Here is a 23,636-nt window from a genome sequence, read left to right on the forward strand (position 1 = left end):
ACGGTCACCCATATTATTTTTGATTGCAGGCTTCTTGAAAATTTTCGCCTTCATTTAATTCAGGCTATTTTGGTAAATAACTTGGAATTGAGTCACTTGTCACTGCTGCATAACGCAATTCTACCGTTATTTGTGAAATTTGTAAATAACCAATTTTGATAAATTGTAATTAAGTCAATCGACCCAAAAGTGATCTTTCTTTATTTAATTATCTTTCTTTTCTCTGTTTTGATTATTATGATTTTAATATTCTTTATTATATTATCATTTAATATTATTTTATTATATCATTTAATTTAATATTATTATTTTGTTAGTATTATCAACTATTATTGATGTTAAATGTTGTATACCAGCATGTATTATACATTGTATGGAGCATGCAAAAAAAAAAAAAAAAAAAAAAAAAAAAAAAAAAAAACTTTCTTATCAAACTATATTATACATATACAGGGTGTATACGGAGTAGTAGTCGAAACTTCGGGAGGTGATTCAGCAGCTCAAATGCAACAAAAAATATTCTGTTCACTTTGGCCCGATTCTCAATAGTGTCCAAGATATTTGCATTTTTAACTATTCCGTCGATATTCGCGTTTTCCAACATAAAAACGGGCCGTAACTTTTCTATCCTTTATCCTACAACAAATCTTCTTATTCCAAACGAAAGAGCATTAAATTTCCTATAGTTAAATCTGCTCAATACAGAGCCTCAAATCGTTTCTTATAAAGATATTAAATTTTCACTTTAATGTCTACAAAAATTCGTTCTCGATGATTTTTGTTAAAATTTTCATCTGCGTTTTTTTCAATGATTAATGAATCAAGGAGTCACATAATTTCAGAAAAAGTTGCGCATCTATTGTGCTTCAAGACCATATGAACTTTTTTGGTTTTTAATAAAACCCTACCCCGAACTGAGGGGTGTAAATGCAGAAAACTGGGATTTTACGTAACCGACTTTTCATTACAAATTTACTCAAATGTCAATTTTTGGAGAAGGAACGAAAAGAAAAGTAACTATTTTAGTTTTTAACAATGATAGAAAAGTTACGGCCGTTTTTATGGTGAAAAACGCGAATATCAACGGAAAAGTTAAAAATGAAAATATCTCGGACATTATTGAGAATCGGGCCAAAGTGAAGGGAATATTTTTTGTTGCATTTGAGCTGCTGAATCACCTCTCGAAGTTTCGACCACTCCTCCGCATACACTCTGTATATGAGTTTGAGATGGTAGAGGATTTTTTTGCACCACAAGAAAATGATTAGAAGTACTGGGGTCTAAAGAAATCATCCAGTTAGCTTACTAAAGCAGCCTGCAAAATAGGGTTTATATCTCAAAAGGTTAGTACAGGAATACCATAGAACCTTGCTTTAAGTCGTATGATTTGGGAATGCTAGAACTTTTGAATTTTGAATTTGTAAAAGTTTATTTATAATTTAAGAATTTATTTATAAAAGGAGGCACCACGGTAGCCGAGCGGGTTAAGAGGCGAGGCCTGCAAAGCTATTATGCATTGTGGTACTGGGTTCGATTCCCGGTCTTGGCCTTGGATTTTATTTAATGATTAAATGAGAAATAGTAAAGTATGTTTGCTAGTCGCCTCCGTCCTCGACACCTAGTAAATGGTAGTTGGACGTTAAGCCCCGCCTGAAAAAATAGGCAATTACTTTACTTTAAAGTAAAAGGAGGTTTCAGGCTGCAGCGCCTATGTACTTTCCGCAACAATGATTCTCACTTTGATAAGTACACCAGACTTAATATTAGGCAAAAAAACAGTTAAAAAAATAACCTTACAACAATATAACAGTTATAACAGGATATGTTTTAGTCTTTTGCGCTTATATTTTTTTATAATTCAGTGAACTTAAATTGTAGTCAACAATACTTCTTACATGCGGGTAGGGACTGTGTGTACAGAACTGAGCACCGTCCATTTAGCTATAGAAGAAATCGCTTAAGGGAATTATGCGATTTCACCAATTCAGGGGCAGAATATTGGCTTGCATTTACATTCAGAGCTGCCTCCTATTAAAGATGTTCTTCTAGTCCGGGTTACCAGGTCATTTCAAGGATTTTCCAAGTGAGAAAAAGGTGGAAACGCTGGTTAAAACAGAAACTTTGCTTCCCTTTATTAGTCTCAAACCAGCTGTTAACGTTTTGGGTTGGAATATCGGGCGTAGCCGGCTTTGGCCGTAGAGTTTTGTTCGCTTTCATTTGTCCAAAATAGCTGTGCTTTGAGGTAGTGAAATGCTGTGATTACTTTCACAAATCTCTTTCACAGTTGAAGCTTCAGTTTTTAGGAAATACCCTTTCATTTTTGACGGAATGTTTAAGGTTAGAGAAGGCTACGTTTAGGATGACAGAAATAAGCTTAGGCTACTTATTCTTAAGTTTGTTTTTTTGGTTCATTCAACTTTTGAGGAACAAACTTTTGGTTCTAGGACTAGAATTTTGTTGTGGTAGAGAGGTCCAGTGAAAAGCAAAAAATATTTTTCACGATTTTTAAAATACAAAAGAAAATATAAATATTTAAAAGCATATTATTTATTGAGTCATATTTGCAGGTCAAGCAAGTTTCTTCAACCTTTTTTTTATTTAGAAATTAAAACTGCTCATTGTAAAAAAATAAAGAAGCTTATTATTCAAAACGGCTCCCCAACAAAAGAACAATAGTGTAAAACAATGCAATAAGAAGGAAACACAATAAAAGAACCTAAGTTGGTTGAAAACATCATTAAGCGAATAACCACTGTCCACCAAGTCTATTCTTAACTATTCCAATCGCGTAAATATCGTTTACATCTGCGCTTATATTACAATTTTCTAGCCCGTCTATTGAAGTGGCTCTCTTGTCTGTGATAGAGTTAGCCACACCCTGACGGTCATTCTCATATTGGAGCGTTTCCCGCTGCCGCTAGCCGATTGCGGCTGGCTACGCTTGACAATGAGGTAACAAGTATTGAATATACAACTACATTGTATGAATAATTAGAATCTTCTATGTTGGCAAGAAGTACGTGGCTCTGGCCACGATGGCTTGATTTTGGCACCATTTGTGCTACGTGTCATACCAGTCAGTCTCTTTTGTGTTCGTTCTTCTCTGATGTGTGTAGCAGCGAACAATTAAAAGAGTAATATATGGAATTTCAATTGTTCTTTACATCAAATACAATTCTTTACTCATCCGGATATACGAGGGTCGTTTGAAAAGTCCGTGCAAAAATAAAAACTACTTAATTTTTTGGGGTAAACCTTTTTTATTTTTCAACAGTCTCCTTTTAGGCTTATACACTTCGTCCAACGCTGCTCTAGTTTGTTGATCCCTTCCGAATAATAGGATTTGTCCAAGTCTGAAAAAGAGCCATTCGTTTCTGCAATCACCTCCTCGTTTGAATAAAATCTTTTTCCCGTCAGCCATTTCTTCATATTGGGGAACAAATAGTAGTCCGAGGGAGCCAAGTCTGGAGAATAGGGGGGAAGTGAAACGAGTTGGAACCCTATTTCCATTAATTTTGCGACCACAACTGATGAGGTGTGAGCTGGTGCGTTGTCGTGATGGAAAAGGACTTTTTTGTGGGCCAATCGTGGGCGTTTTTCTTGCAGCTCGGTTTTCAAACGGTCCAATAACGATGAATAATATGCACCTGTAGTAGTTTTACCCTTTTCCAGATAGTCGATGAGGATTATTCCTTGCGAATCCCAAAAGACAGTCGCCATAATCTTTCCGGCCGAAGGAACGGTCTTCGCCTTTTTTGGCGCAGATTCCCCCTTGGTAACCCATTGTTTAGATTATTCTTTGGTCTCAGGGGTGTAGTGATGTATCCATGTTTCATCCACAGTAACGAAACGACGCTTAAAGTCATGCGGATTCTTCTGGAACAGCTGCAAACCGTCCTTGCAACACTTCACTCGATTTCGTTTTTGGTCAAGCGTGAGAAAATCACTCGACTTCCTCGATTCAAACGAATGCCAAACACAAAGAAATAGACCGATCTGGCTGAAACTTGGTGTGTGTTCTTCCAAGAGATGCTACTAACTAAACATAACCTCGATACGCGCCAGTAGTACTATCTCTCTGACTTTGCACGGACTTTTCAAACGACCCTCGTAAGTTCCACTTTACGGAATGAATATTTCTTGATATTTTCTTTTAAAATGGCCTAAATTACAAACTTGTAGGTCTGCAACTCTTATTTCCAAATTTTTAGTTTAATTGAATTTATTTGGATTGCTTCTAAAGTAAGTCATTATAGAGAATTGCTAGGTGCCGCTACAAATGTTACAACAATTGACTCGACTTTGTGGAAAATGGAGCGTCAAATTCATCACCCTGCCTATAAATTATAATAATATTATGTATCTACCAAACAAACCATAATTGAATGCTATTTAGACGATTATTGCAATGTTCAGATTAAAAATGAAGTTTACGACGCAATTTAGTTTTGGCTAAGATTGAAGAATTTATCACTTAACAGTATGTGTCCATATAAAAGATTTTATTATTATTATTAAAATGCTTTAATAATCTAGTTTACATTTCTTGACATAACTATGTTAAAGAATTAAACATTTGAATTCATTGTTTTTAGAATTTTTCAAGTCTATTTATAAAAATGCTCGATAAAAGAAGTCTTAACCTTCCAGCGGGCGCGCCCAAAAAGTTACAAAAACAGGCGCGCGTATCTTACAGATAAACTTTGATATATTTAATTATTTCTATCAATAGAAGGAATGAAATTAATTAAATAACATCTGTAATTATTAATAATGAAATTACAAATAAAAAAATGCTCAGAAAATGACAGTACTTTTTATTTTTTTCAAGCCAATAAGTGTAATAATTAAAATCAGCATGTTCAGCCACTAGACTGTCTGAAAGCTTTCGCAGATATTTCCTCCTCGTATCTGAGATATACAATGTCTTTTTCTGTCAGTAGAAAACAATATTCTTATAAACCATGTTGAAAATAGTTCAATTTGATGGACATCTAGAAGAAAATATAAATAATTGGTAAATCTGGAAACTTACTCGATTGGTCGCAAGTACGAGGGGGTACCCCAAAAAAACCGGATTTATTTTTTAAAAGCTATTTATTTACAAATTTTTTACAGAACAACCTTATTTCCTTCAAAATACTCTCCATTACAACTAATACATTTGTCCCACAGGTGCTTCCACTGTTCGAAACATTTTTTGTAGTCATCTTTAGAAATGGCTGACAGCTCCTTCTTCGTTTTTTTCTTGACCTCTTCAATGTTGTCAAATCGGTGACCTTTCATGCCCTTTTTCATGCGTGGAAATAAGAAAAAGTCGCACGGAGCCAGGTCAGGCGAGTAAGGTGCGTGGGGCAGCGGAACCATGCCATTTTTAGCCAAAAACTGTGTAACAGAGATGGCTGTGTGTGCAGGTGCATTGTCGTGGTGGAAGAACCAGTCTCCTGTTTGCCACAAATCGGGTCTTTTTTGGCGAACACTATTGCGCAATCTTTTCAAAACTTCCAAATACAAGGTTTGATTGACGGTCTGACCTGGGAGGACAAACTCTGAATGGACTACGCCTTTGGCATCAAAAAAGCAAATCAGCATTGTTTTGATGTTTGACTTGACTTGACGACATTTTTTTGGTCGGGGTGAAGATGACGTCTTCCATTGGCTCGACTGTTGCTTTGTTTCTGGGTCATAACCATAGCACCATGACTCATCACCTTTGACCGAAAGTCTGGATCAGTTTCAAGCTGTTGTTTCAAAGCACGACATGTTTCAACTCGATGTTCTTTTTGATTGTCAGTCAGAACTCGAGGAACAAACTTGGCAGCAACCTTTTTCATCCCCAAATCTTCCGTTAAAATTCGCTGAACCGAGCTCCAAGATAACCCACTACTTTCTGACAGTTGATCAATTGTCTGTCGACGGTCTGTGAACACCAGCTCTCAAATTTTTTCAACATTTTCGTCGATTCGGGCAGTTGATGGACGTCCAGAACGAGGTTTGTCATCAATCGACATGTCGCCATTTTTAAACCGAGTAAACCACTCGTATACTTGAGTTTTTCCCATAGCGTCATCTTTGTAAGCTGTTTTCAACATTAAAACACTTTCAGCAGCATTTTTGCCGAGTAGAAAACAAAATTTCAGAGCTGCACGTTGTTCACTTAAACTTGCCATCATAAAAAACGAAAAAAGAACAAAACAGCGCTGGTAAAAACAATCACTGCAGATGAACAGAACAAGCCAGGCAGACAACACAGACAGGACTGAACTGGCAAGGAATTGCGCTATACACGTCTAGCGGCAGAAATGCGTACTACATAAGCTCCATGCGCGGCAACGCAATTCCGGTTATTTTTGGGTACCCCCTTGTATATGTCAGGCACGGATCAACAATTGCAAAGAAATGTACAACCCCAAACAAGATAAGATTTTTACTGAAGGAAACTAGTCATGAGAGAGTAGCATTGCTTAAAGGACAGCACCCTCCGCCGCTCCGCCTCTAAACTGCGATTATTTTAGTCTTAGTCTGTACCTGTGTGATACTGGAAGGGTAATTATAAGTTTAAGGATTCAAAATTGGCGAGGAATCGGTCAAATAAAAACAAAAACTCGTCTTTTTGCCTGAGTTTTGACAAATATATTGTCTTCTTCAGAAACTGTAACTCAACCAACCCGCATAGCCACGCTCTGAAGAAGACAATATATTTGTCAAAACGTTGGCAAAAAGACGAGTTTGTTTTTTATTTGACCGATTCCTCGCCAATTTTGAATCCCTAATTGAATAATTTACGAAACCTATATATTCATACTTAATTATAAGACACTGAACTTCAAGTACGTGCGTTTCAACTTGAGGTTAGGTCCTTTATGTAGTTCTATTTTTCTATATAAACAATCAAAAGTTTTATATAAACTATTGTTGAGTAAGGAAATTTAATGATTTATTTGAGAGCTTCAGGAATGGAGGTCAGATAAGCATTCCAATATCTACCGCTTCTAATCATTGCAGTCCAAAATTCTGCTCTGAACATCCAGTACTCCTTATTATGTTACCAATAAAACAAAGTATAATGATATTAAAGTATTATTCGTCTAAGATTTGAAAAAGTTTCTTTCTCGCGCCTGTAGGGTCACCCTAATCCTTAATCCATCAGTTCTAATCTCTTTCTCATTCTCACAATCCCATTCGACAATCTAATAATTCCAGGGGATGAAGGACAGTAATTGATTGTTACATTTGTAGAATCATCACTGGTGGATAACTCCCTTCATGTATCTTTTTTTCATCAGGCACTCTTACTTATTGCAAGACTTGTTTTTGCAGCTGTAAAAGTTCAAATAAATGAATAATAAAAAAAATAATAATAGAAAGCTTCAAGATGTTACTTTTTTATTAGTCTAGGAGTTACTGAAAAACAAAAAAAATGCAGCTTGGACAGAATTCCTATAATGTAAGGCGAAGGTTTTCATGTAGTTCTATAATTCCGGAAAATCCCTCATAATTTCGGATTCTATGGAGAGAATGGATTAGATCAGGGATGATGTTGACAAAAGATATGAGATCTTGGGTTGGAATCCTGCTAATAATCTCTTAGATTTTTCTTTTCTTTAACACCTACAGCGTAATTTTTATAAACTGTGTTCCGCTTAACGAGAGTACACTGGCTAAATACTAAGTGCAATTCGCTGAGAAAATTATTTAAATGTTGCACATATTACTAATAGAAAACTAAAATGAGTTAAAGTGGCATCAACTGCTATCTATCGGGGAAATAAAGTACTTTAATCAATTGTAAAACAACACTAAATTTGTGCAATCCCGGTCCTAATTATGTTTCGCATAAACTTCTCCCAATTCCTTTCTAATCAGCTGAATTTCTTTAAATTTATTCAACTGTAAAATTAATTTTTAATTCCGAAACATTCGTATCTTTATTTAATTCAAAATAAAACACGCGAAGAGCGCAAAAGTGAACGTAAGTGCTATCTATTGGAGGAAAGGAGTAATATTGAAATAGAAGTTTCTTCATTTTTATGCAAATTTCACATAAAATGCAAACAAGCAGTGGGACAATTTGTAATTCTGTTCTACTTTCCAAAAACTATATTGTATTAAAAATGAGTTTTCATTGGTGATAAAAGTTAAGAATAATGTTGAAATGGAGTAAACAAAGATGCAACTTTTTCTTGTAAAGAAACTACATGAAAACTACATACAGTGACTCCCATTAATATTGGGACACCTATTACAAAATGATTTAAAAGGAAAATGAAAACAACATACAAAAGTTTGGAATTTTTTTTTTTAATAACATTAGCAACATCTGTGGAAATTATATATCAGTATAAATCGATGAAATTCCAAACTGTTAGGTAGCACTTTTTGAAAAAGTGTGAAATAAGGCTCTCAAAAATATTGGGACACCAGAAGTGCTAGAGTTTAAATGTTCAATATTTAAAATCTCCTACTATTTAACAATTGGTTGGTAATAATTTAATAATTGCTTTTTGACTTACAATAGCCCTCAAACGATCAGGCATAGGTGAAACAAGTTTTTGGTTAATTCAGGTGGTGTTTTTTTCCCATTCTTCCAGGAAACATCGTTTTAATTCATTTTTGTTAGATATTACTCGTTTGCTTAAAGAACTAGCTAAATATTGCCATAATTGTTCAATGGGATTAGGATCTGGTGACTGCGGAGAGGTTTGGAAAACTTTTGGGCAATTATATAACAGTCACTGGCGTATCACCCAAGCCGTAGGTTTGGGGTCGTTCTCTTGGTAGAATTTAAAAGACCCTAAAATACCCAATTTTGGGGCATTTTTTTTCAAATTATTTTTTAATATATTACTATAAACCATTTTGTCCATCACTCCATCAACATTAATTCTCCAAATCCTGATGCGGACATCTAGCCCCAAACCATAACTGACCCACCTCCACCCGGTGGTGCAGCTTTAAAACCCTTTAAAGTTGGCTGTAAATTCTTCTTTTCGAGCTCAGCTTTCGCTTTCCTCCAGACCATACCCCTTCCATCTGGCTAAAAAATATTAAATTTTGATTCATCGCTAGAGTATATCATTCCAAAAGTCACTATTTCCATTAAAATATTTTTCGGCAAATTTCACTCTCTTAACACGATTTATCTTACTGTCAAATGGATTCTTCCAGGCTACTCTACCATGATAGTCGAGTTTTCTTAGCACTCTCCGAACAGTTTCTGCTCCATTTTTGCTCTCTGAACAAGTCAAAAATTTCACATTGAAGTTTTGGAGCACTAAGTCGGTGATCTTTTTTAATTCTTTTAATATATAACGCTGCTCTCTCTCAGAGAGCAGTTGAGGGCGGCCTTTTTGTGGGGTTGAAACAATTCTTTTTTCTTTTTGGTAACGCTGAATGATGTTCCACACAGTAGATGTTTTAGGTCCGATCAGTTTTTCCGTCTCTCTAACACTTTTTATTGTCTTTGTGCAAAGAAATTACAATTTGCGCGACATGTTATACGTGGCTTGATTTATATAAACTAATTTAATTATTATATATTTACAAATTGTATAAATATTCGGGCAAAACCTTGGACAAACTATAAATTATAATAGTGTCCCAATATTTATGAGAGGTAGAATTTGCATTTATTATTATATATATTTTTTTTAATCTACCAAAACATTTTTATGTACTTATTTAAATAGTTTTTATTCAATTAATAGTAATTATAAAATGAAATGAATTTATAAAAATTTGAATAAATGGGTGCCACTTTTAATTTTCGTCAATTTTTAACTTCTGTATGTACTGTCCCAATATTAATGGGAGTCACTGTATATCAGTTCGCAAACCTGGTTATATGTACTATGTGTATAATTCAATGCAAGTGTCAATAAAACACATGATTTTATGATAAATAATTTCAAACTTCAATCAATCAGATTTTCTTTTCATTTAAAAATCTTGAGGTGCTCCCAGGGAATGAGGTGCAGGTTAACTTAGATAGTAGTAATATTGAAAGATTTTATTGCATGAACTCTTTTAAGTTCTGCATCAAAAAAATTTGACATCATTGATGTCCGTTGTAAAATTTCACAAGGAAAATGTAATAAGTTTATGCATATTAAAACCTAAAAGCAGGAAACTTTTCAGTGAGAATAGCGCTTCAATTTTTTTTATTTATTTTTGTTCAGAAAATATAAACGTATTTGTTCTAGAACTAATTTCGTTAATTATTCACTTTTTAAATGATATTCTAAAATAATAAAAACTGAATTATGATATTAAAAATTTGAAATAACCTTGAAGTTCTCAAAAGAATATGAAGAGATCGAATTTTTCTAAGAGAAGTGTAGTCCAGTCCCTTCTTTAAGGATTTTGGCGCCCTCACCTTTTTTAATGTGATTATTAGAAATTGCTTTTATGGGGCACATTGGAGATTATGGGCCCTCAGTCTTCTGAAGGTTGCGCGCGTGACCGTAGTTAAAACTCTCTGGGTATATCTCAAAATTTATTTTATATTTGATAATCCTACCTCCTATCATCTTGAACCAAACTCTTATACCAACTGTGGACAAAGTACGCTACCTTGGACTGCACCTAGACAAACGGTTGACATGGAATCCCCATACTAGACTGAAAAGACTTCTCGCCAGACTACTTGACAAACGATCGAAACTTAACCTACATAACAAAAGACTCTTATATCTACTGTTACGGCGACCTATTTGGTCATACGGCATCGAAGTATGGGGATTGACTAAGCGTTCCAACTCACTACGCCTCCAGGCATTAAAAATACTTCGAAAACTTCTTAACGCTCTGTTCTATGTATCTAACCTCACCATCCATAATGACCTCAAAATGCCTTTCATTACAGGTTCTTGCTAACACTAGTGTTGGATCCTCGCAAGGAGTTGCGGCCCCCCTTGACCAGAATTTTCTTTGAGCGACAATTGTCCGTTGGCAGCATTGGTTGTTTGGACGTGGTGGGGATGGTGGCCAGTGCAAGGCTTCAGTTCAGTTGCCCTTTGGGCTTCTCAACTGGTCACTGTAAAGGAAGTGTACGTCTTTGTTCTTTTCTGCTGTCCGCCCGCCAAGATGGCGTTCTAAGCGTGGGTCGGCCTGACCTGTGTTGTGGGAATCAACTGTCTACATGTCATTTTATACAGAATCAAGTTGTGCACATACCAAGTGTTATTGTCATGTCAATTAATTGTTAATGTTATGCCAATTAAGTTTGATTAATCTAAGTAAGTCGAAACATTGTCAATTTATTTTAAGTAAGTCATTATGTCCTGGATCATGATCCTCCCAATCTGTCATGCAAGTTCAATATAAAATTTTATTGTATTTGTCTCAATCATTTAAGATATTCTGAGCGTCGGTGGCGTCCCCACCCTTCCCTTTCCTTTAGGAGTTTTATTTTATTTTATTTGACCTCTTCCAAAGACTTTTCAACTAGTTTTCTCAAATTCATCATTCCACTCTACAGCAGCTCATCCTAACCCTCTCATAGAACACCTATCTTCCTCCACATTACCCAGGTAATCCTCTAAGGAGATTGAAGAGAAGATGGTCTCGTGATCTTCTCTTATCGTGAGAGCAAAGCACGTTACTGGAGTGACACCACTGGGTGCCTTCTCCACTCGTGATTTTCTTTTATTTCTTTTTTCTTTTACCATATTTGCTTGTTGCAACGGCTGTTGCAGTGGTAAATTCCAATAAAAGATTTAAAAAAAAAAAATTGATAATATAAAAGTACCAAAAGATGGTTTAAATAAGTAATTTAATCATTTTTAAATCGCTTAAATTTTGAGATCTAGTTTTCTCTTATACTTTTCTTTTAATTTTAAACTTCTTTAGTCCTCCCTCTCTGTAAGTGGATATTTTTATTCTTCATGAAAAGCCTGGTGATGGTCGAGAAGGTTTCAGGCGTTAGTTGTTGATCTTAATTAAAATTAAAAATTAAAAAGATGCTTGAAGAAAGTTAGTTGTAAGAAGCTCTCATAGAGTGCTGCACTCGTGTGCCACTCCACTGGCAGCTATTTATTTAAAATGATCTATTTATTTATAATGATTTGCTGAAAATGATCAATTTTAGGTAATATTTTCTCTTTTTTTTATTGATAGCACAAAATTATACGAAATTTGGCTGATTAATGCAACAAGATGACCTGATTTTGATTAAAAATCTCTCATCTTTTTAGGTAGGAGTGAACATTTAAAATTCTAAACTTTATCTGCAATCAAAATACTTACCCAGAGGTTGTGTTGTGATTAATTAATTCAGTAAGGTGGGAGTCGATATATCGTTCTCCTAATTACAGTCTTCTTTAAATATATATTTATCCAATACGATTTATTTAACAAACAAAAGCGCATAAAATGTTAATACACAATGATTTCTTTTAAATTATTGTTCTAATTTCTCAGAGTGTTCTGTAAAAAAAAAAAATAATAATAATAATAGAAACTTAAAAATAAAGGCAGATTCCACCTACTTGTGGTTTAAAATGACTAGTCATATAAAAATTGTTTTATCAAATAGAAAATTTCACTATGTAATGTTCCCGAACTCAAATAATTTTAAAGCTCCCGAGTAATGTAATAGTCTTTGCGTTCAGTATAGGGCCAAATTTCCTGTAATTTGCGAAAGAAGGTTACTTATAAATGGCTACATTAAGATGAGATGCTGATCGGAAAGTTAAGACGTGTAACGTGCTACTACTGCAAAGACTATTACAACTACTTTGTCTTGGTATGACTTTATTCATCTTTGATTTTTTGTTTAATAATTATTATTCAAGGCTGAGTTTTATTTTTTGAAATTGAAATTAATCAGGACTGTCTTTAAACTTTGTTAAAAATAAAGAACTAATTTACCTGCTCGTTCGTAGAAAAATAAAAAACTGTGGCTGTGTCATGGACACGGCCGTTTGTTGTACGTGAATACGTTTATGTAACGGGTTATACTTTTTATATAAAATATTTTTATTTATGTATTTAGGATGAAATCAAGGAAACAAATCGACGATCGAACACAATCTATGCCTATACAGTCCGTTGTGCGATGTAGAAGCGATTTCATCATCCACTTGCATAATTTCAACCGGCCCCAGCTGCAGATGTACTGACACCGTCGTTGATTCGCTCGGCCGCATTCATTCTTTTACGTTCCCGGCAACAGCTTGGTGTTTTATTATTACCATTCGATTGTTCTTGAGAAGCCCTTTCCAACCGTATACGATCTCTGTATTTGGTTTTGGCTTTTCGACGCGTATAGGCCGACATTATATATTTTTGATATCATTTTTTTTATTCTAACACCTTATTATATTCACTGTCACTATTTTATACTAATGTTTTATATACAATCGATAGATTGTGACGACAGCTGACGATTAAAACTCAAACGAACATCGCAGCTTCTCCGAGTCAAAAGTTATACTAATTGCAAATCTCGATACGCAGCAAAATGATCTCAAAATGGCGGCGCTTTCCCCTTCACCGCGCGCGATGCGTCACAGTCCTCGCTTATCGTAATGAATTCTTTGAATCTTTAGCTATCCAGTGGTCTAATTTAATTTTGGATGTAGACGATAGATTCGAAACTATAATGCCAAACTGTATCCCCGATTTTGTTATCATTAGGTTTTTTTTGGATTGCCTCCATATGATAGCAAATTTAAAGACGTATTCACGTCAAAAAATTAGAAGTCTCTGAAGATGTGTAATGGACATATATTGAGTCAACTTACTGGACATCGATGATAATAAGTGGATGCTTAGAACCACAAAAGTTACTCAGTTATTGTGCCACAGTTAAGGTGGAAAGTTGAAGTTATTATTTTGGTATTAAAACTGTCCGGTAGGACAGTTGTATAAGGGTTGACCATCAAAAACTGCACGAAAAAGCGTAACGTTGAAAAACACCCAACTTTGACAATTTTTTTCTCTTTATCTATAAAAGATAAAATTCCCAAATTTTCTTTAAATCTTACTCCAAACCCTCCTTTATAACTGTAATTTTTTTGCAACCACCCAGATCTAATAGGTTTCGAGAAAAAAGTTGCCGAAAATGAGCAAAAACGGCTTTTTCAAAAAATGTTCTTGTTCTTGTTCTTCTTGTTGTTGTTGTTCTTGTTGTTACCTTTTTTGTAAACAACGTAGCGCCTAAACGCGTGAACCGATTTTCATGAATGAGGTGTCATTCGATTCAGTATTTTATGTAGATGTGCCTTTTGGGGGTCCCGACGCTGTACATCGAATGGGTGAGGAGTTAGCCCCCTTTATGTAAGGCCCCCTCCAAAATTATTATTACTAATTACTCTGTAAATCTTGGCCCGATTTTGATAAAATTTGGTAGGATGATAGGGTTAGGGCTCCCCTACGTAACATTAATGCGGCGATCAGCTCTTACACTTGTTAAGGGGAAGTGTAGCAATCGTTTCAAATTATCGACACGTGAACCGATTTTCATGAATGAAGTGTCATTCGAATCGAAATTTTATACAGATTTGGACTTTAAAAGTCTCGGCACCGTGCCTCATAAGGAGGGGAGTTTGCCCCACCCAAATAAGGCCCTTTCTAAAACTATTATTACCAATATTTCTATAACGCTTAGTCCGATTTTGATAAAATTCAGCTCGAATAAGTGGTTATAGCTCCTCTACGTTGCTGATTCTCTTGCTCCTACTAAGAGGAAGTACTGCAATCGTTTAAATTATCAATGAGTGAACCGATTTAAATCAATGAATTGTTCGATTAAAAAATCTTTGCCTCTTTGCCTTTTAGGGAGAAGTACTGCAATCCTAGTTTATTTTTCTTACTCCTCTTAAAAGGAAGTACTGAAATCGCAGTTTAATTTTGCTATTTACGTACAAATACCTTCCTATGTTATTCAAAACGCTTTCTCAAAAAAATTGTTATTGAGGATGGTTTGGGAGCCGCAACTACAATCATTCTTTAAAAAGATCTCTCCAGTGGTAGTTAACACCTTATCAGGTTATAATGATAGAATTGCTTATTCCAAATTTTAAAAAAATCTGTAAAGCAGATATGTAACTTTGTAAAATAGACAAAAAGGAAAATCTATCCAAAAGGTACAAAAATCTCCTTAACAAAAACTTACAGTTTAAAATGTTAAGTATAAGGGTTGATTAAACGCCAAAAGGTACACAAATCAGCGAGTACCCAACATTTCATTAATACTTCATTAATATTTAAGTAATTCTACTGCATTAATTTTCATTAATAAGTTATTTTTTAGAATTTATTAGATGTCACAGACCCTTATGCTGGCCACTTCATTTATATCATTTTTTTGTTATAATTATGATAAATCACATATACGTACATGCATGTTAAAGTAAAGATAAAGTTGGAGTAGGCTACTGTCTGGAATTCGTCTTACCGAAATATTCGTGAGCACAAATAACACACAGTTATAACAAGTAGATTATTAAACAATAATTATTCATTTCTCTATTGTAATTTAATTTAGTCCCCCTAATTTTACTTATAGTAAAATACTGGAATAATTAGCTGTCCTAAATATATGCATATCTTATTTACTTTATATTACATATATACAACATTGTGGGAAGAACACCTAGATGGAGAATGTAATTGAAGAAAACTATATTATTCGCGATAAAGCCAGATAATTATTACCTATTGTTATAAACGTTTGACTACTTCATACAATAACAATTACTTTAATCGAAGAATGAACTTAAACCGACGATTTTTATTTAAGAAATAAAAATAAATAAATAAAATAAACAAAATCATTGATGTAAGTTGGTGTAAGCATTTTTTTAAACAAGGTTTTGAATTTTTTAGCCTCATATTTTTATTTTATTTTTTATAACGTTTTTCTTTTTAACCTGTAATTGATAGTTTGATTATTATAAATAACTAGATATTACAGTCAATCTACAGTGCTACTTGAACATATATTTTGTAGACACAAATGGCCAGTATTAGGGTCTGTGACATCTAATAAATTCTAAAAAATAACTTATTAATGAAAATTAATGCAGTAGAATTACTTAACTATTAATGAAGTATTAATGAAATGTTGGGTACTCGCTGATTTGTGTACCTTTTGGCGTTTAATCAACCCTTATACTTAACATTTTAAACTGTAAGTTTTTGTTAAGGAGTTAATATTAGTTTTGTTGCCAGGGTTTTTCTTACATTTTTTTAGACGAAGTTCTTCACAGCATTTTTGATAGTGTTTTCTATTCACATATTAGTGAGTTATACTCAATTGGAAAATAAACAATCGTTTTCTCAGAAGTATTTAAGGGAAAAAAGTAAAGTATACCTATTTTTGTAGGCGGCCTTTTCGTCCAAGTACCAAATTAGGTGTCGTGGATGGAGATGACTGCAGCATATATGCTCCAGAAGCAACGTTGTGACTACGGAAGATACTAAGAAAGTAGTCCTATAATGCGAGGCCCGGAAGCAATTAAACATTATATTTCTATTCAATGAGTAGGAAGCGTTACTTTTCGTTCTGAACTAACTCCCGAAATTGTTTTAGTTTGGGAGAGAAAGAAAAATAAACTATATTAAGGCTAGTTCTAGTTAATAATACCCTTTAGTAGGTTAGTTAGCGGACACAATTAAAAAATCAAATTAAAAACGTACGCAACAATAGAACATCCTTTGCGAATATTTCACATAAACTTTTACTGTTTCTAACCAAATTAAGCTTGAAGCTATTTAAAAAATAGTCTGCGAATCTTCTTTTACAACATAAAATTAGGTGTACATTATGGTGTAGCAGAAATTGCTACATTGTGTCAGTAGCACAATGAAAGTTAAAAGCTTTTACAGCCATAACAAAACATGGGAACATTTAAAATATTTAATACAATGCTAATTAACATTAACCGTATGCTTCAATGAATGATTACGGCTATAATACTAGCTCGATTATATTAATTTGTAATAAAAATTACAATATTACAGTCGATATGTTTAACTTGTGCTAATAATAATAATGAGGAGGTTTAATATGTCAACTAATCGATAAATGTTTGCTATGCGATATACATATGGCTCATTAACGATTTGTTTATTATTATTAATAGGAATCAGTAATCAAGTATCAAATTGAATAAATTTGGGTAAATGATTTGAGGTTTTTATTTTTAGAAAATGATACGAGTATTTTCTTTTAATATCTTTGATTTCATCTGCGGTAGCAAGCACGTTTATTATAAGCCTGACCGGTTTTGGACTATTACACATCGGTCAGATGAATTGATCAGATCAGTGTAGAGATTTCAACTTCAAGTGTGTCTTTGTCTCGCACTATACCAGCCTACCGACCAGTAGCATTTGAAAGAAAATTTCAATGAATGAAATAAGTAGCAATGATTGAAAAACTTCGACGAAGTCAAAATTTAACCAAAAAATACGAACTAAGCTTTACCAAGTATTATAACCAAACTATTACTTAAAATTATGAAATCCAGAACTATTGTAGCGTCTCACGTTGTTTGTAGATAAATCTGTTTGACCGGAACCGTCGTTTGTGTAAGAGGTGTTAGTTTCGTTTTGCCGAAAACATGATACTACACATGTAGTAGAGCAACGAATTGTCGTGAAATTTCACATCAAAACTTGATAAAACCGCTACTGAAACTTATCTTTTATTAAAAGAAGTTTATGGCGATGAATGTTTAACAAGTGTGCGAGTTTTTGAGTGGTTCAAGCGTTTCCAAGATGGCCGAGAGGATGATCGGAGATGATGACCGCCCGGGTCGCCCTTCCACGTCCAAAACGCATGAAAATATCGATTATAATTAATCAACATTACTACCGGTGAGGTGCTTGCTCAACTCCGTGAAAGAGTAAGGAAAAAAACGACCCGATTTGTGGGAGAACAAGTCCATGGGGTTCTCCATCAAGACAACGCGCCGGCTCACACTGCATTGTCTGTCAAGGACGTTTCTAGCCAAGTACAACATCCAAGTTTTAGGGCCATCCGCCTTATTCGCCTGACCTGACCCCATATGACTTTTGTCTGTTCCCTACAGTCAAATCTGAATTACGAGTAAAAGGAACACGATTTCAGTCCTTTGAAGATGTGAAAGAAAAAGCGGCACGCGTCATGCAGGAGCTCACAGAAAAAGACTTCCAGCACTGTTTCGAACAATGGTAAATTCGCATGGAGCGTTGTAGGGATAGGGGAGGGGTGTATATTGAAGGTGATAATAACTAAATATGTATAAATTTAAAATAAAATATTTTACAGCAATAGTCTCGTTATTTAATAGCCACATCTCGTATTGAGTTCTAAATTTGTCATTCTTTAAGTTGTACCTATTTTTGGATATTATATGAAAAACTTTAATTTGGTTTGTCGTGCGCTAGGCGTTCCGAAACGTATTAATAGTTAAAAATTTAATAGAATTTCGTGACTTTTAAGGCTTATATATTTTTAATTCAGATATTAATACCTACTTCCATCACGAGTTCATAACACAAAGGTTTCACCTTTTCATAACAAAATGAATAATACAATGTGAGTTATACGAGATTCTGAATGCAACAATTTTAAGGCGACTCCATCAACGGTCCATACTGAGTTTTATGTATTGCAGTCGTTTTGTAATTATCATTAATCCTTAATGTGTAAATTTTTCTACCTTAAAGTTAAAAAGATAATATTAATTAAAAGTTATAGAATATTTTATTACATTTAATGCATTTTAAGTATCTAAAAAAGGGGCACAGACCTGCCCGAACAAACAATTTTTAGTAATTTCAAGAATCTCAAATTTAAGAAAACCCATTTTTGTGGCATTAACTCAAATGCTATACGATCGCATTACTTTTCCCTGCTGATAGTAAGAGAAAGTATTAAACAAAAGGGAAAAGTTTTGTTGTGATAGACGTTTAAAAGTGGCCATTTAAGTTGTTAGTAGATCTGATATTGCTGATATTGGATGTTTATCATGATATCCTGCTGAATGGCGGACAGTAAAAAAGGTTCTATTATATAACTGATTTTCTGTTGTACAATTTCAGTTATAAAAAAATAAATAAAACATAGAATTAATAATGGTATTTTATTACTCCAATCTAATGGAAAAGTGAAATCTTGGAAATTTTTCAAAAATACTTTTCCTTTTTAAGTTCGTAGCACTTATTTCAAATTATAGTTAATGAAAAACTGAAAAAACACGGAACTACAGACCTGTAGGGTTCTCATTTAAGAGTAACAACTCTTTCATGTTTCAAGTAATTTATAAGTTTTTTTTGCAAAAATGAACAATAGTTTTTAATAATGTTCAAGTATACGAGGGTCGTTTGAAAAGTCCGTGCAAAGTCAGAGAGATAGCACCACTGGCGCGTATCGAGGTTATGTTTAGTTAGTAGCATCTCTTGGAAGAACACACACCAAGTTTCAGCCAGATCGGTCTATTTCTTTGTGTTTGGCATTCGTTTGAATCGAGGAAGTCGAGTGATTTTCAAAAAATGGACGAAAAAGAATTTCGTGTGTTGACTAAACACTACTTTATGAAAGGCAAAACGCCTCAGGAGACTAAAGAGAAGCTTGATAAACATTATGGTGACTCTGCACCTTCGATTAGAACAGTTTATAAGTGGTTTCAAAATTTTCGGAGTGGCCATATGGGCACAAGTGACGCTGAACGTTCTGGACGCCCTGTTGAGGTTACTACTCCAGAAATCATTGATAAAATCCATGATATGGTGATGGATGACAGAAGAGTGAAGGTGCGTGAGATTGCTAGTGCTGTGGGCATCTCGAATGAACGGGTACATAATATTTTGCATCAACATTTGGACATGACAAAGCTATCCGCAAGATGGGTGCCGCGATTGCTCACGCTTGACCAAAAACGAAATCGTGTGAAGTGATGCAAGGACGGTTTGCAGCTGTTCCAGAAGAATCCGCAGGACTTTAAGCGTCGTTTCGTCACTGTGGATGAAACATGGATACATCACTACACTCCTGAGACCAAAGAACAATCTAAACAATGGGTTACCAAGGGGGAATCTGCGCCAAAAAAGGCGAAGACCGTTCCTTCGGCCGGAAAGATTATGGCGACTGTCTTTTGGGATTCGCATGGAATAATCCTCATCGAGTATCTGGAAAAGGGTAAAACTATTACAGGTGCATATTATTCATCGTTATTGGACCGTTTGAAAACCGAGCTGCAAGAAAAACGCTCACGATTGGCCCACAAAAAAGTCCTTTTCCATCACGACAACGCACCAGCTCACACCTCAGCAGTTGTGGTCGCAAAATTAATGGAAATAGGGTTCCAACTCGTTTCACATCCCCCCTGTTCTCCAGACTTGGCTCCCTCGGACTACTATTTGTTCCCCAATATGAAGAAATGGCTGGCGGGAAAAAGATTTTATTCAAACGAGGAGGTGATTGCAGAAACGAATGGCTATTTTTCAGACTTGGACAAATCCTATTATTCGGAAGGGATCAACAAACTAGAGCAGCGTTGGACGAAGTGTATAAGCCTAAAAGGAGACTATGTTGAAAAATAAAAAAGGTTTACCCCAAAAAATTAAGTAGTTTTTATTTTTGCACGCACTTTTCAAACGACCCTCGTAATACGATACAAAAAGAGGCCTTCATTATAATTATCTTCAAAACAAAACAAAATTTATAGACAACTTTCTCATTAAAAAAAATAACAATAAAAAAATAAAACATGTCACTGTGCCTCGAGGAGACAAAATCTTATGAATGACAATGAATATGACACACATTTCGAAAGGTCAAAAACACATAACGTAAACAAAAACAGTTACGACTCCTCCAAAAACTAATGTCATTAGCACAGCCTGTAAAAATTCTAGCCACTTCTACTTTATGAATGAATCAAAACTTTATTTATAAATCATTTTTTAAATGTGATATTTTAGAATATGAACAAAAATAACATACCTTATATAGTATTCACAGTGTGTATATGCCAAACTAAGGTGAAATTGATTAGTTATTGGGTTTGGAATTGAAAAAATAATAATAAACTAGTACATATTTGTTTCTTAAATATGGTACGTATAATTCATGTTTCCGTGCATCATCAGATAACTTTCTAAATTTCTAAAAAAGTGAAGAATGATTCAATCTTTAGGAATTTCTTCAATGATTAAAAAGCACCCACAGAAATTGTGATTTACATATGTACTTTAAACTGCTTGCAGGTTATAAAAGCCAGCCCAATCTAAAAAATGTAACCTTCTATCGAGCTTCTCAGAATGAAAATAGGTCTCGTAGTTGCCTCGTTTTCAACATTAGATAACTCCTTTTCCTTCCTTTTTTAGCATGATAAGTTTATTTTGTGCTTAGAAGCTTACAGTGTAAAAATAACTTTATTCTGATAACTCCGCGTCTGTATTTAAGTTTAAAATTATCGAAATATTTGTGAGCACAAAAATAACATACAGTTAATAGCAAGTACGTAGATTATTCTACAATAATTATTCATTTCTCAATTGTAATTTAATTTAGTCCTTCTAATTTTACTTATAGTAAAATACTGGAATAATTAGCTGTCCTAAAACTATGTATATTTTATTTATTTTGTATTACATATACACAACATTGAGAATGTAATTGAAGAAAACTATATTGTTTACGATAAAGCCAGATTAATTATTACCTATTATTATAAACATCTACTACATACGACTACTACATAAAATAACAATTACTTTATTCGAAGAATGAACTTAAACCGACGATTTTTATTTAAAAATACAAATAAATAAATAAAATAAACAAAATCATTAATATATGTTGGTGTGAGCATTTTTTAAAAAAAAGGATTTGAATTTGTTAGCCTCATAATTTTTTTATATTTTTTTTAACGGTTTTCTTTTTAACCTGCAATTAATACGTAGTTTGATTATTATACTCAATCTACAGTGCTACTTGAACAAATATTTTGTAGATGAAAATGGCCAGCATAAGGGTCTGAGACATCTAATAAATTCTAAAAAATATTAATGAAAATTAATGCAGTAAAATTACTTAAATAATATTAATGAAGTATTAATTAAATGTTGGGTACTTGCTGATTTGTGTACCTTTTGGCGTTTAATCAACCCTTATACTCAACTTCTAAAACTGTAAGTTTTTGTTAATGAGATTTAAGTTTAAAATGATTCTTTATATAAATAATTTATTATTAAGTAATAATGTTTTTTTCTTTTTCTGGACATATCAAAATAAAGTAATCGCCAAATGCTTCACAATACCTTGGAGCTGAAATAGATGGCGAACACAAGATTAGTGATGAGATAAAAAAAAGAATACTGGCTGGTATATTACAGCTCTCTTGAAGTTGTTCAAATTGATTCTTTAATCAAGACAGACCAAAATGAAGCTGTATAAGTTCCTCGTAGTTAAGTTCTTTCGGTGCAGTGACTTGACCAGCAGTTTCTAAGAAACTTCGAGAGGAGAATACTTGATACCAGTATGTAACCGCAAGATACTTGGCCGTACGATCAAGACGATCTGATTGGTCATGAAGATGTAGCACGTTTTTTATTAACTAAAAAAAGAATAAGCTAGCAGAGGACTTGTAGAAAGGCAACCAGATAAGAGGGCAGTCAAGTAGATAACCAGAAGAGAGATAACCCATAAAGAACAAAAGGACATCCTAGGGAAATGCTAAAGATGACCTGTCTGAAATTGGAGCAACCGGATGGAGATGGAAAGCTCAGGACAGAGATGCTTAGAAAGGAACTAACATGGAGGCCAAAGTCTACCTTGGGTTGTGGAGCCAGTTAAGTAAGTACGAACAAAGTCTGGCCCGTTTTCAGCGCAACCAACAAGATTTTTTGCGCCGGTTTGTGACTACAGATGAAACTTGGGTCCACTACTATAACCCAGAGACAAAACAGCAGTCAAAGAAGTGGAAACATGCTGAGTCACCACAACCAAAGAAAGCAAAGGCAGTACGTTCGGCCGGAAAGGCCATGGCCTCAGTTTTTTGGGATGCAAAAGGCATTCTGCTGATAGATTATCTTCCTACTGGCCAAACAATTACGGGGCAATACTATGCAAACCTCCTAGACCAACTACAAGAAAAGATACGCGAAAAAAGGCCTGGTTTGGCAAAGAAAAAAGTCATCTTTCATCAGGACAACGCCCGCCCGCACACAAGTGTTATTGCCATGGCAAAACTTCATGAACTGAGGTACGAATTGTTGCCACATCCACCTTATTCACCTGATTTGGCACCATCAGACTTTCATCTTTTCCCCAAGCTGAAAATTTTCCTCGGTGAACGGAGATTTCCTATAATGGAAGAACTGACAGCCGAATTGGAGAGGTATTTTGCAGGCCTGGAGGAATCTCATTTTCGAGATGGGATCATCGTAATTGCCTGTATTTTCAGGCGGGGCTAAACTGCAAATAGGTATCGTGGATCTGTATTTCAAGACCTCAATAGAGTTAAGTAAAATATTCTTAAGAGTTTTGTAGGAGGTTGTTTTTACAGATAACTATCGACTGGATAAAATAAACACACTACTTCACAGTAATTAAAAAAAAATAAAAATACAGTCAAGCCATGAATGGAAAAAAAAAGAACTAGAAATCTTGTAATTTTTAAACTCATTTTCTATGTATT

The 23,636-nt window shown here is 34.3% G+C and overlaps 1 long non-coding RNA gene across 1 annotated transcript; it reads right to left on the minus strand.

Annotated features, from left to right (window-relative positions):
* Nucleotides 1-4,804: 4,804 nt before the first annotated feature.
* On the minus strand, nucleotides 4,805-21,551 carry LOC141446554 (uncharacterized). The gene is made up of 4 exons (XR_012453788.1): nucleotides 20,939-21,551; nucleotides 18,469-18,653; nucleotides 12,247-12,426; nucleotides 4,805-4,994 (listed from the first exon to the last, which is right to left on the minus strand). It is a non-coding gene; the product is annotated as an uncharacterized lncRNA (long non-coding RNA).
* Between the last annotated feature and the right edge of the window lie 2,085 nt (nucleotides 21,552-23,636).

The sequence above is a fragment of the Rhodnius prolixus genome, unplaced genomic scaffold (assembly GCF_049639745.1).
Source record: "Rhodnius prolixus isolate KJV_2025 unplaced genomic scaffold, Rpr scaffold_7, whole genome shotgun sequence".
Classification (NCBI taxonomy): domain Eukaryota; kingdom Metazoa; phylum Arthropoda; class Insecta; order Hemiptera; family Reduviidae; genus Rhodnius; species Rhodnius prolixus.